The 13,254-nt window shown below is 40.5% G+C and overlaps 1 protein-coding gene across 4 annotated transcripts in view; it reads left to right on the top strand.

Moving 5' to 3' along the window:
• Window positions 1-13,254, top strand: part of CNKSR2 (connector enhancer of kinase suppressor of Ras 2) — a 218,128-nt gene that overhangs the window by 103,609 nt on the left and 101,265 nt on the right. The window lies entirely within an intron of this gene.

The following is a 13,254-nucleotide window of genomic DNA, read 5'->3' as shown; positions in this document are numbered from 1 at the left end:
TCTCACTCTGGCACCACAAATCAGCTGACAAACTGATGTCATTGTCACATCTGTTTTAGAGCATCAGAAGCCTGGCCAGCCCACACTGCTTCGTGTTTCTTCCAGACTTTAAACTATTTCCCTTTTTTCATTCCACATGAAATTTTCACACTTAGCTACACACCTGTATCACCAGCCAGTCCAATTAGCTCAGGTGCAACCAAAAGCCCTGCTGGGCTGCCTTTCAGCTACCTGATGATAGCAGAGCTTAACTGTGTGAGCTCTTCTGCCTTAAAGTCAACCTGTTCAGCTTAGCTGAAAGTGTTAAAGTGGTTGATTACATCCCAAAATGGAAAAGAAGCAGTGACAGGGTCACTTCTAAGTCACAAGTTGGGGAAACTGCTCCTTACTGCCTCAGGCTTCGTGAGAGGCATCAGGTCCTGTGACCCAGGCACAAACATCTCACTTTGAGTGTGCTCTTAGATCTGCTCCTGTCCATCTTCTGCAGTTATGGTGCACTACAGTACTTGAAGAATATGCCATGTTAAACCTCATCTGTGGGACTGGTACCCTATTGATGTAGCTGTGTGACAGTCAAGCAATGTGAACTTCAAATTACTATACAAATCCTTTCAGGAAGTGATAGAAGAAACCAGTGCAGCATGAGATGCCAGTCTTCCCCTATGACTGGGACATGGGTTCAGTGGCCATCCACTGTATTTTAAGAGTATTTCCTGCCAGCTGGTTGTGGTCTTGGTCACCTGTTGCCATTTGCTGTGTCCCACAGCTCACTCAAATCCAGACTTTTTTCTTGGTTTCACCCTAGAATGGACAACTCTATCATCACTGAGCCCTGGTGCTTTACTCATGTGATTGGATGAACACATCCAAATAATCATTCAGCAGACTGCTGACTTCTTTCATTATTTTTTACATGAAAAAAATTAGTCTTTAGTAATTGATGACATAGACTTCTCTGTATGGCCCTGACTACTGTTTGGGAATACACAGCTGAGCTGACTTTGAAGGCACCAATGTCTCTTTTAGAAGAGACACTGTAGTAAGCATTTTGCTGCAATTCTAGTTGGCTTTTTCTGTGAATGTGGTCATTTGGCCTTCAGAGTTTCATCACAGGGGATAGCCAAGTTACTGAGGCCATAAACAAGTAAAATATTTTTATACAAGTTATATTTGTGGCCACACTCTTGAGAGTGTACCCGCTAAGATCTGCTGCAGTATTCTGTTGAGTATTCAGTGTTCTAATTGTTAATTCATCTTTCTGCACAGAACATACTGGGAAATTATGCATTTTAATTTATTTATTTATTATAGTGGTTATGACTGGCTTTTTTTCCCTATTGGTAGTGTTTCTGTAAAAAAACAAAAACAAACAAACCACAAAAAATACAATCCTCCAAGAGGTGCTGTAAATAGCATTCATATTTCCAGCAAAAATACTGAAAGAAAATGTGCTGCGAACAGCTCTCTCTATATATATGTTTCTGATAAGAATTATTTTCATACTCTCATAGTGTAATTGCTACTGACAATAATCTTGGTACATTTTTCAGTTGCTGACATTTTTAATTACAATGCTAACAGTATGTTCTCAATAGTGAGAATACTGTAAATTCTGCAATTTCTTCCAAAATTTCATAGTCTCTGATGTGTGGTATATATGACTGGAGCATATGTTTTATGCACAGATAGCATATAACATGTAGAGCTGGAGTTCTCTATTGTTAGCTGTGTTGATGGCCTTTGAACAGAATACAGGTTACATTACTCTCCTTTTGTCCCATAAGAACAGGTTAAAAGGCTTACTGTAAGTTCAGGGATGTGGATTGGGCAAGGAAGAGAAGTATTATTCTGCAGGTAATAAAATTACTACTGCTGGAATTGCTGAAAATTCAAGTACAGTGTAGAGGAGATAAAAGGCAAGGAGAGGTCTCTTCAAAGTTGTGCAGATTAATTGGCTGATATTACAGTGCTGCATAGCCTAGAAAATGTATGAGTTAGGGTTCAGCAGAGATATTCAGAGGATATCTCTGTGCTTTGTGTGGGTAGCAGCTGTGTAAATTGCACAGCTGATCTTCAGGTTCCAGCCTGGTCTTCTGTTGCATAATTCATTGGCTTACTCCGATGAAGTTAGGAGGTAATTGTGAGGAAGTGTAAGATGGTGATGCCTGTTGTAAAAGTAGATCAAAAGAGTAAGAAAAACAAGTTAATGCTGTATCATGAGGGAGGAAAAAATAAGCAGGGAAATTCTATGCCTGATTAGAGTAGATGTACTCTGGATATGTAATTTTTTATTAAAATTAAAAAACCCTCAGTACTGGCTTAGAAAACCCCAGCTGCTAGAACACTCTCCATCTCGCCATATTCTATGGCTGATTATTTTAACAGAAGTAAAATGGAGTAAAAAAAGGACTGATGGTTAAATAATTGCTGCTTAATTGTGACAATTTCCTTTAACTCCATATGCCTGTCTTCCAGTTAGTTAATTGTTGCTACGTATGTTTTCATTTGAATAAAAGGCTTTTTGCTTTGTTTTTTTGCAGGTTGTTTTTTTGTTTGTTTGTTTTTGTTTTGTTTTGTTGGGGGTTTTTTGAGTTTGCTTGATTATTAGTAATCTTTAAGGATTATTTTTTTTACAATTTCTTTGTACATGTTAGTTTATTTTCACTGTATGAATTCAGTTTCAAGAAATATCTGTTTCAAAGACAGCAGTTAGTAGCTGCAGGGCAGGTAGGAATCTCAGGTACTATATATGTTGAGAAGGGGGCAGTCAAAGACTGTTGGAATTACTGATGAACTGGAATAATCTTAAATTACTAGGGTGTGATAATGTAAATTTAATCTGAAACAAAGATATTTATATACTTGTGTATGCATGCATGCTTATTGTCATGGTTTAACACTGGCCTGGCAATTAAACCAAATATCAGATGCTCTCTATTAACCCCCCTCCCCTCCCTGATAAAGAAAGGAGAGGGAGCAAGGGAGAGAGACTTATGGGTTGGAAACTAAACTACACAGCTTTAATGAAACAGTAATGATTAATAGGAAAAATTACTAAATATATTCTAATATACAGGAAAATTGATATCATGTTCCTTCCCCTCTCCCCCAGTAACTCTCACATCACCACCAAGGCTGCAGGGCAGCCCTGGGAAAGTCCAGGCTGGACTCCTGGAATCAGCAGCAGTTGGGAGCTGGAGGCAGGAACACACAGATATGGGCTGGCACGGATCAGGACCACAGGCAGAGGAATGGGCAGAATCCTCCCAGGATGCTGAAGCAAACAGGGACAGGCAAAGAAGGGGAAGCAGAAAGAAGGAAAGGGGTTTGACCCTCATGATCCTTCAAATTTATACCGAGTATGACATGTATGGGATGGAATACTCTGTTTGGTCAATTTTGGCATCTATATTGTCCATTCCTCCCTAAGGGAGGGCTGCAGGTGTGACCTCTTTACTCCTTTTCATCTTCCGAAGGGCAAAATTTTCCTCAGAACTGAGCAGTGTCCTTGGCTCTGCACACCAGTCTCTGGCTGTAACTATAAACATCGAGTGTTATCAGTCCCAGAAGCAGACACTTTCTGAGAAACTTGCTGTTAATTTCAGCAAGTGCAACTACTTACAAGAGACTTAGCTGAAAGCAAAAGTACAAGACAGAAAATCACCTTTATCCTGGCCCAAACCAGGACACTTATATATATTTATTGGTTAAATACCAGGACAACCATTTTGAGAATTTAATGTGAGAATATACAATGTACACACACACTCACACACACGCCTCAAATTCCCCGTGTGAGATGGAAGCACACTAAGGCACAAATGAGTTACTGTAAGGTGAGCCTGGCTGTGGTGGGTTAATATGCAGGGTCATTCTGGAGGACTGTGTTCCTTATATTGCATGAAATGTGCAGAACTTGTCCATTCCCTTCTTCCAGGAAGGATGAGGTCACCAACACCCCAACTGCAGCTTAATCTGTAGGGAACATGGGGTGTAATCCAGTTTGCCTAAATCTTGCCTTGAGCCTTCAGCTTGTACTGCCAACTTGTAGGCATTAAGCAGCACTTTCCTACTCAGCCTTAATGTTTCTTTAGCACTGTGGCACAGCATGAAGGGTGCTGAAATGTCTCCTCTCAGGCAATAGAGGTCTTTCCTGTGCCAGGAGCCCCATTTCAATGGAGGTGGGCCCCTGAGCTCTCCATATGTTCCATGGGAGCTCCTGAAAGTGAAGCCAAGTAAGAACTATGGTGAGAGCACCTTATTCATAGTAATTTAATGTCTGTTCCCTTGCTGAAGAATGTGTAAGTCCTGCTCATAGCAATGTGGCTTTCAGACCCTGTTTCCTGCAGTGTATGTGTAGTTTGTATTGCATTTATACTACACAAAAAAGTGGTCACTAGGAATAGGGACCAAAACTCTTGTTTGCTTCCTCCCAATGCAGGGACGTGATGGTTTCTTGTCTGTTGTATGATTTGCCTTTGTACTCATGTATTCCCTTCACCAGAGTGCTTTACCTTCAGGGAAGGCCTTAAACCTAAAATTGTGCACATCTTGGTACTTGAGACAACCCTCCAGGGTTTAACAGGCTGAATTTAGTCTCTGAGGCTAAATAATGCTGAGTTCTATGTTCAGCAAGTGGTTGGAAACCCAACAAATTGGCACTACCTGTCTCTTCTGGTTATCTATACTCATGGTTGAAGAGACAGATGCCTCACAGTCATTGTGCTGGCAGCAGCCAAGCACTGTGGGCAAGAGCAGGTACCCAAGCAAGGGAGTATGCTTCAGATTTCAGATGTACACCAAAGCAGTGAACTGAAATCAACCCCATTTTTTGAGCCATAGCCTGAAATAAGTGCATGACTTTACATCAGATATATACATTATAATCAAACCCATTTAATTGGAGTCTTCGCTGTTCCAAACAAATATACTCATTTATTTGTAATAGGATGTTGCTAGCAATGACTCAAAAGCAAAACAGTGAGGTAGCTCTAAAGTGAAGGTTAATTATATCAGTGAAAAGTAACTGTTCTTATAAGACAATGTCCAAGCTTCAATGCAGAACTGATTCTGTGTCCCTGGATAATTCAAGTTTCAGTTCCCACAGGGGTAAAACAGATGCTTGTCTCCATTACCATGGTGCTCTGTAGTCATGTTACTAATATTTGTTACTAACATTTGTGATGACTGTTGAATTTTGATGAATTATAAAAGCAAGGGAGCAAAGTCAGAACTTATGCTCTGGATCAGATAAGTTTTCTGATGAAGAAAGGTCATTAGAGAAGCTTAATTAGAGCAGTGACATCTGTATTCAGCTGTCAATTTGGGTGCTAATTTAGTTTATTCTTGGGACTATCTTTTCAGTGTGAGCTTTAGTTTACTGGGCCAAATATAAATATAAAAATTACTTATTTTACAGTTTAGTGGTAGCAAGCAAAACTTTTAAAGAAACATTAGGATCTGCTCAAGTAAAGGATGCAATTTTCTTCAATAGACTTCATTCCTGGCTCACTGGGGACATCCCAGATGATTGGAAGCTGGGCAATGTCACAGCCAATCCACAAAAAGGGCTGGAAGGAGAACCTGGAAAACTACAGGCCTGTCAGCCTGACCTCAGTGCCTGGCAGGGTTATGGAGCAGATCATCCTAGCAGCAATCACACAGGGTCACACAGCAATCACACAGGGGCACTCTGTGCTGGGTTAGGAACTGGCTGGAGGGCCGGGCCCAGAGAGTGGTGCTGAACGGGGCTGCATCCAGTTGGCAGCCGGTCACTAGTGGTGTCCCCCAGGGATCAGTGTTGGGCCCAGTTCTGTTTAATATCTTTACTGATGATTTAGATGAGGGGATTGAGTCCATCATCAGCAAATTCGCAGACGACACTAAGCTGGGGGGGAGTGTTGATCAGCTGGAAGGCAGGAGGGCTCTGCAGAGGGACCTGGACAGACTGGAGAGTTGGGCTGATTCCAACGGGATGAGGTTCAACACGGCCAAGTGCCGGGTCCTCCACTTTGGCCACAACAACCCCATGGGGAGCTCCAGGCTGGGGACAGAGTGGCTGGAGAGCAGCCAGGCAGAGAGGGACCTGGGAGTCTGGATTGACAGGAAGCTGAACATGAGCCAGCAGTGTGCCCAGGTGGCCAAGAAGGCCAAAGGCATCCAGGCCTGTATCAGGAACAGCGTGGCCAGCAGGTCCAGGGAAGGGATTCTGCCCCTGTACTCAGCGCTGGTGAGGCCACACCTTGAGTACTGTGTCCAGTTCTGGGCCCCTCAGTTTAGGAAGGATATCAAGGTCCTGGAGCAGGTCCAAAGGAGGGCAACCAGGCTGGTGAAGGGACTCCAGCACAGATCCTATGAGGTGGGGCTGAGGAAGCTGGGGGTGTTTAGCCTGGAGAAGAGGAGGCTCAGAGGAAACTTCATCACTCTCTACAACTCCCTGAAAGGAGGGTGTAGCCAGGTGGGGGTTGGTCTCTTCTCTCAAGCAACTCTCAGCAAGACAAGAGGGCACGGTCTCAAGTTGTGCCGGGGGAGGTTTAGGTTAGATATTGGAAAGAATTTCTTTATGAAGAGGGTGATCAAGCATTGGAATGGGCTGCCCAGGGAAGCAGTGGATTCTCCGTCCCTGGAGATATTTAAGAAGAGACTGGATGTGGCACTCAGTGCCATGGTCTGGTAACCGCAGAGGTAGTGGATCAGGGGTTGGACTTGATGATCTCTGAGGTCCCTTCCAACCCAGCCAATTCTATGATTCTGTGATATACAAACTATGTTGTTGTGACTGCACAACAATACAGTGCAGTATGATCAGTGACACTCTATGGATGAACAGAACTGACTTCTTTAACACTGTATAAAAGTTGCATTTATTTAAATAGTCTTTAATTAGAATACTCTTTAGTCAAAATACTCTTTAATTAGAATTGCAGCATATGCAATTGCAATGTTATTAACCTCTTCTCTTTGGGAGAAAGCTGTTATGTAAGCATGGGCGTTCATTATCATGGCCACCTAAGAAGCTGGATAAATCCCTGAAAGGCATCTGCTACTCTCCTGACACTGCTTCTCCTACTGCATACAGATGCAGCTTTCATCTCTGCGGTAGTCCATGTTGTAAACATCCTTCTTTGGTTTCCTCACCCAACAGTATTTTCTGGAGGCAGAAGACCTATGGCTTTTCATTATTTTTCAGTCTTTTCTGGCAGCTGCAGCTGGGGAAGGAAGGAGATGTTTGTTGCTAACATATTTGTTTCACAGGGCTGCCAGCTGACCATTCTTGTTTCTGACCAGTGTTCATGGAAATCAATCTGTTAATTTAACAGCATGATGCCAGATAGTTTCTTGTCAGATTCTGACTTTCTTAACAGCGTGCTAAGTTTGATAGACAGTGATTTCAAGTGCTGTGTTGTGTGGTGGTTTTTTTCTTATGCACTAATTTTTTATTTTTTTTTTTTTTAATAAAATGCAAGATGGGTGATAGATATGGGAGATCTTTAAAAAACACACATATCTTAGGTAAATACACTTTCCTCCTAGAAATTCTGGTGTTCTTTAGATCAAACAGGAGTAAAAGCTTAAGGCTTTGAATGTTAGATTAAACCAAAGAGCTCTGGCTGCATTCCACTTAAAAAGGCAACATTGAAAAAACAAGAATTTTTTTGTATTTACCAATTTCAACAACTTTTAAAAGATTAACACTAGAGTGGGTTTTACATGTTTGCTTCACAAGAAAGTAGCAAACAGCTTTACAGTTTATGTTTAGTATACTTTTCAGAGGTGTAGAGATATTACTACTTTTCCCTTTTACAAATCTGCAAGTAAGGAATCAATTACTGTAACTGGAAAAAAAAATTCTCTTCATGGAAGCAGAAAGCTTTCACCAACTTTCATGGGACTCTGGTGACATTTTGAGAAGGAACACACCTGTAAAAATATGGACTCTGATCTATTTATCATTTGATTATAATTCCACCTTCTGGATTACAGAGTTTCAATGTTCATTAGATTTGCACGTTGCTTTTAAATGATGCAGCTGCTCCTTGGTTTCATATGCTAGATTTTTCAGACTGGGTCTTGTAGAATACTAAAAATACTTGGGTTAGGTCCATGAAAATTCTATTTGAGCTGCCTGCATGCTAATATTTTACAGACCTCCTCTCTGGCTCATAACAGCAGTGCTCACAGGAATCAATGAATGGTCTTGCTTACTTTTCAATGGACAGTCTAGCTTACTTTCAGAAAATGGGAAGATTGCTACCAATTTTCCAATCTTGTCATAAACAGGGCAATAGATTCATCTAAGAAAAAGGTCGCTACTTTCAGAGTAACTTTTATTAGATTAAAATGTTGAAATTCTTGGCAATTTAGAACTGGAATTCAAAATGAAAGTTTCATGTCAGGACATTGTAATATTGTCATCCAGATGTTCTTGCTGCAAGCCAAAGAATATTTGGGGTCTTTTAAAATATGTCTCATCTTGCTCAGCAACATCTTTTTCCAGATAGTGTCTGCAGTAGACCTCTGTAACAGCGTCCCCTGATCAAACTTTCTGCTATTTGAGGTAGAGGATGCTGCGATATCCCAAGTGGTGGAGAAGCCAGTGGAAGGCAAGAGGGAGAGGCAGAGTAGTCAAGGAGGGATTTCAGAGTTGGGTGAAGATGCACAATGCTCCCACATGCCTGTCTTGCCCCACAGAAACAACCTGTATGGCTCCAAGTGTCTCTGGAGCATGCTGGTGAGGCTTTCCAGCTTGGCTGCAACTGTGTGGTGGTGGAATGAGATGAGAAATTGGATTGGAGAAATTGATGCTTATGCTGCAGGTACCCTGCCTGAAGGCTTGCTTCTCTGAGTTCAAATCATTGCCCTACTCTTTGGTCCTTCCCCCAGCAGCACTGTTCACCTGGCCTTGGGGTATTGCTCCTCAGGTGGCATGGGCTGCCCTTTGTATCCTTCCCTTGCCTTGGCAGTAGACTCCTCCAGCAAAGGTGCTGTAATTTCCTCAGCAGGAATTCCTCAGGAGAACCCCTCAGGGCACCCCTGTGGTGCTGTCCCACTTTCCTCTCCCTCTAGTTCCCATATCTTTGTGTGCCACCTTCACCTTCCCTTGCTGCACCTTGAGCCCATAGACCTTGTCCTCCTTCCTTCCAAAAAAACTCTGTGGACCATCCTGCCCCAAGCTCCCACTTACCACAAGATGTGCTGTGCTCTCAGGGGCACCCAGGCCTGCAAGCACGAAGTGGGTGCTCTTCCTCTCCCTGTCCAGGGGCTCCCAGTGTAACCCAGGGACTGGATGTGCCTGTGCACAGTTCCCAACATCCAGGCTGCTTTCCTCTGTGCTTGGCCATGAGCTGTACTGGCAAATGGGAGCAATTCAGGTGCTGCACAAAACCCAGCACTGGGCTTGGGCTGCTGCTAAAGAGACTTCTCCTGACTACAGCTTGTTGATGGCACTTGCTTTAGCAATGTAGATTTATTTTAATGCAAGTGACAGTATCTTGCTTGGTGCTTAAAAATCATTACAGAGCACTAATTTAAAAATATATTGTTTCCATCATTTTAATGTAAGTAGAATTGACTGCTAATGTAGTCCTTTTATCATTGAACTTTCAAACTAATAATGAAACTTTCCTATTACCATCTGCTTCTGCACTATGTGAGCAAGGTAAAGGATATGTTAGGGACATTGAAATCTCTACCCAAAAACTTGATTAGAAGTTGAGAACTGATAACTGTGTTGTTAATGAGAACGGGGTAGATCATAGAATCATAGAACTTTCAGGGTTGGCAAAGACCTTTAAGATCATCTAGTCCCAACTCCCCTGACATAGTCTCCCACTAGATCAGGTTGCTCCTAGCCCTGTCCATCCTGGCCTTAAAAATTTCCAGAAATGGGGCTTCCACCACCTCTGCTGGCAACCTGTGCCAGTGCCTCACCACCCTCATGGTGAAGAACTTCTATCTAACATCCAATCTAAATCTGCCCTCCTCTAATTTGAATCCCTTCCCCTTAGTCCTATCACTACCTGACATCCTAAAAAGTCCCTCACCAGCTTTATTGTAGCCCCCTTCAGATACTGGGAGGCTACAATAAGGTCATCTCAGAGCCTTCTCCTCTCCAGACTGAATAACCCCAACTCTCTCACTCTGTCTGCACAGGAGAGGAGCTCCAGCCCTCTGATCATCTTTGTGTCCCTTCTCTGGACACGCTCCAGCATGTCCATGTCTTTCTTATCATAGTTGCTCCAGAACTGGACTCAGTACCCCAGGTGGGGTCTCATGAGAGGAGATGGGGAGAATCAGCTCCCTCAACCTGCTCGCCACGCTTCTCTTCATGCAGCCAAGGATACAGTTGGCTTTCTGGGCCGCAAGTGTACACCAGATCCTGAGGAGAGATTAGAAAAAAATAAATTCAAATCACACTTAAAAGAAAGCATAGACTCCATGTCACCAAAATGGATTTCTAGAAAACAGTTTTCATTTCTAGATATATTCAGTACCTTTCCCCTTTCTAACCTGACTTTCTCAGATAAGATTCCTTCTGCTTAGTCTGTGTTAATATGAATTTTGATGGGTTCTAAACTTTGTGGGAACTGAAGAGCGTACATCCTACATGGACATCGATATCCTTCAATTTATTGTTGACAGCCTTTTATGTGACTTGCTCCTCTTAGACCAATGTAGTCATTTGTATTCAAAAGATGAGAAGCAACCAAGGATTGAACCAGCCAGAAAACGTCAGAGAATGACGTAAAAGCTAAGGATGAACTTCATTTGACATTTATAGTAAACTCAGAATTTTCCTGTGAAAAATTAAGTTAAATTGTTTATATTAATGAGCTTCTAAATTAAATACAGCAGATTCTGTGCTTTGAAGTGATTTTTTTCCTTTAATTCCCCTAACTCTCAAAAAGATACTAGATAATCTCCCTTTTATTGCAATGTAATGCACAGTTGAAATACATGATAAAGTTTATCTCTGCAAAGTGTGAAAGTGCATTTGAAAGAATTTTAAAACTGCTAACATAACAAAAAAAAACCTAATTTTATTTATATTCCTCTGGCTATTTCAGTGAGAAACAGATGGCTTTAAAGCACAGCTTTCACATGCTGCATCCTAGCAACTTAAATGGCAAGAATTTTGCATCCTGACCCTGTAACTGGGGCCACATCATGTTCTCTTCAAGGCTCCCTATGCTACTTTATTCAGCAGGATTCCTCTTCTGAAATCTGTCTGCAGATTTTTATGTTAGTGAATTAAAGGGTACAGTAGCTTACATACAGAGATATTTTACATGAACCATAGGCCTTTAATTCCTTCTTTAGAGTAGCAGATGAAACCTTGCATATGCCCAAGGTAATGTTACGGAACTGCAGAGAATATATTTTTTCTAAACAGTGGTGGAAGTCTCTCTGAGTAGGAAAACACTATTATAAATAGCAAGGCTTTTTCTTTTTTTTTTTTTTTTTTTTTTTTTAAATAAAATCATACTCTTAACAGCCATAGCTTGGACTTAACAGAGACTTGGTTAAGATACTGTTGAAACAAAAGGGAGACTTCAAAGGGAGTTGAGCTGAAGTTGATTTTATCAATGTTCCATTTTGTTCAAAGTGTAATAGCAGGGTGCTGAGTGCATTAGACTGAAAATAAGAATTCCAGCATGCTTGGGCATCTTCTGTGGAAGCTGAGAAACATATCATAAAGATGCATGTTGTCATCTCTCTGTTTCTTCATTTACTGTTACTGCATATGACTGCAGAAGTGCGTCCTGGGTGTAAAACAGGACAGGTGGGTTCATAGTAGCTAAGGAAGAGTGGTGAAGTTTTAACCACGTCTGTAATCCAGGATTGTTGGTGAGCATTAGTGTTGACTCAAGTGGCATGCTCATGGGGGAGTATCAGCTCTTAAAATAAGGGGTATTACCTTTCAGTGTAATAGGGAAAAAAATAACTTGAAACAAGCTCCATGAGTTTTATGACTTTACCTTGCCTAAGCACAGGTAACAATTATGTGTTTGTGTTCTATTGCACTATACCAATGATAAAGAAAATCTGCATTCTCTTTATTCACATTGCCTTTTTTTTTTTTTTTTTAATGTATTGTCAGGATACAGAGTTACCTTTTTATTGTTGTGTTACCTTATAATTTCAGAATTCTAGATGTTTTTTCAGTAATTACACATCTGAGTTAGATATTTTTCTTCTTAACACTGATCTTGTACAAGTTATGAAAGAAGGAAAATATCTGTAATTGTGATCCTTTAAATATTAGAAAAAAACACCCTTTTTTTACAAGTGGAGAGAGACAAAAAGGTAGAAAAGCTGTCAGGTTTACAGAAACAGTAACTTTCTAAGTCTACAGGCAAAGATTTTCAAGGGATGTATGGTTCTGTGTATTGCCACTCTAGGTGCCAAACTTGAAAATGCAGGGATTGAATATCTTAAAATATTTCAAGCTAGTTATCCAAAATCAGGTATTACTTAGACTGAAGACATTGTCTTGAGTTTTACATGTACATGTTTTGATGTATGAATTGCTTTTTTCAAAAAGGCAAAGTATTCAGAAAGTTCTATCCTGTGTTCCTAAATAAAGGCTTGTTGCTTTCCATGTTAGTCAAGTTCTTAATTTTAGAATATTTCAAAATACTGTAATTCAGTTAGGAAAATTTTACTTTGGGCTAATACTAAAGTAATGGCTAGACTACATTTCTCTTGTTAATTTACCATATTTGTTTCTGAAATAATAATGAAAGAAATATTGGTTTAAAAAAAAAAAAAGTCCTTGTGATTTTAATTTTGTTTTTATAGCAGTGTGAAGAGTATAAGATTTTCCTGAACTGGTTTGTGCTTGCATAGGAGTAGAAGTATCATGACTACATGTGGTTAGTTTACTTTAAATAGTAATAGAATATAGAATGCTCGGGTTTGAATTGAACTGTTCATGCAGAAGCCAGGGCTTTTTTTAACCTTCTAGTCTCTTAAGGTTTATGCACCAGAGCTATTTTAAAAACCCTTTGAGATTTAATTGTACATTTACAGTGGAGTAACAGTAGTCTATTAATTCTGAAATCTGAAATGATGGATATCCATCTTAATGCATTATAGTAATTATTTTAGTTGACAGGATTTTTATGCAGTAACTTATTTTGACAGTTCTAGAGTTAATGTCCTTTAATATATATATACACACTCCTATTATGTTATTTTACTAGTCTTATTTAAAAAGGGAACATTAAATACTGAATACTGTACCTCAATTTT

This window comes from Calypte anna, chromosome 1, assembly GCF_003957555.1.
Source record: "Calypte anna isolate BGI_N300 chromosome 1, bCalAnn1_v1.p, whole genome shotgun sequence".
Taxonomy (NCBI): domain Eukaryota; kingdom Metazoa; phylum Chordata; class Aves; order Apodiformes; family Trochilidae; genus Calypte; species Calypte anna.
Note: the sequence above shows the minus strand (reverse complement) of the source record. Positions and strands in the feature narration are given on the sequence as shown.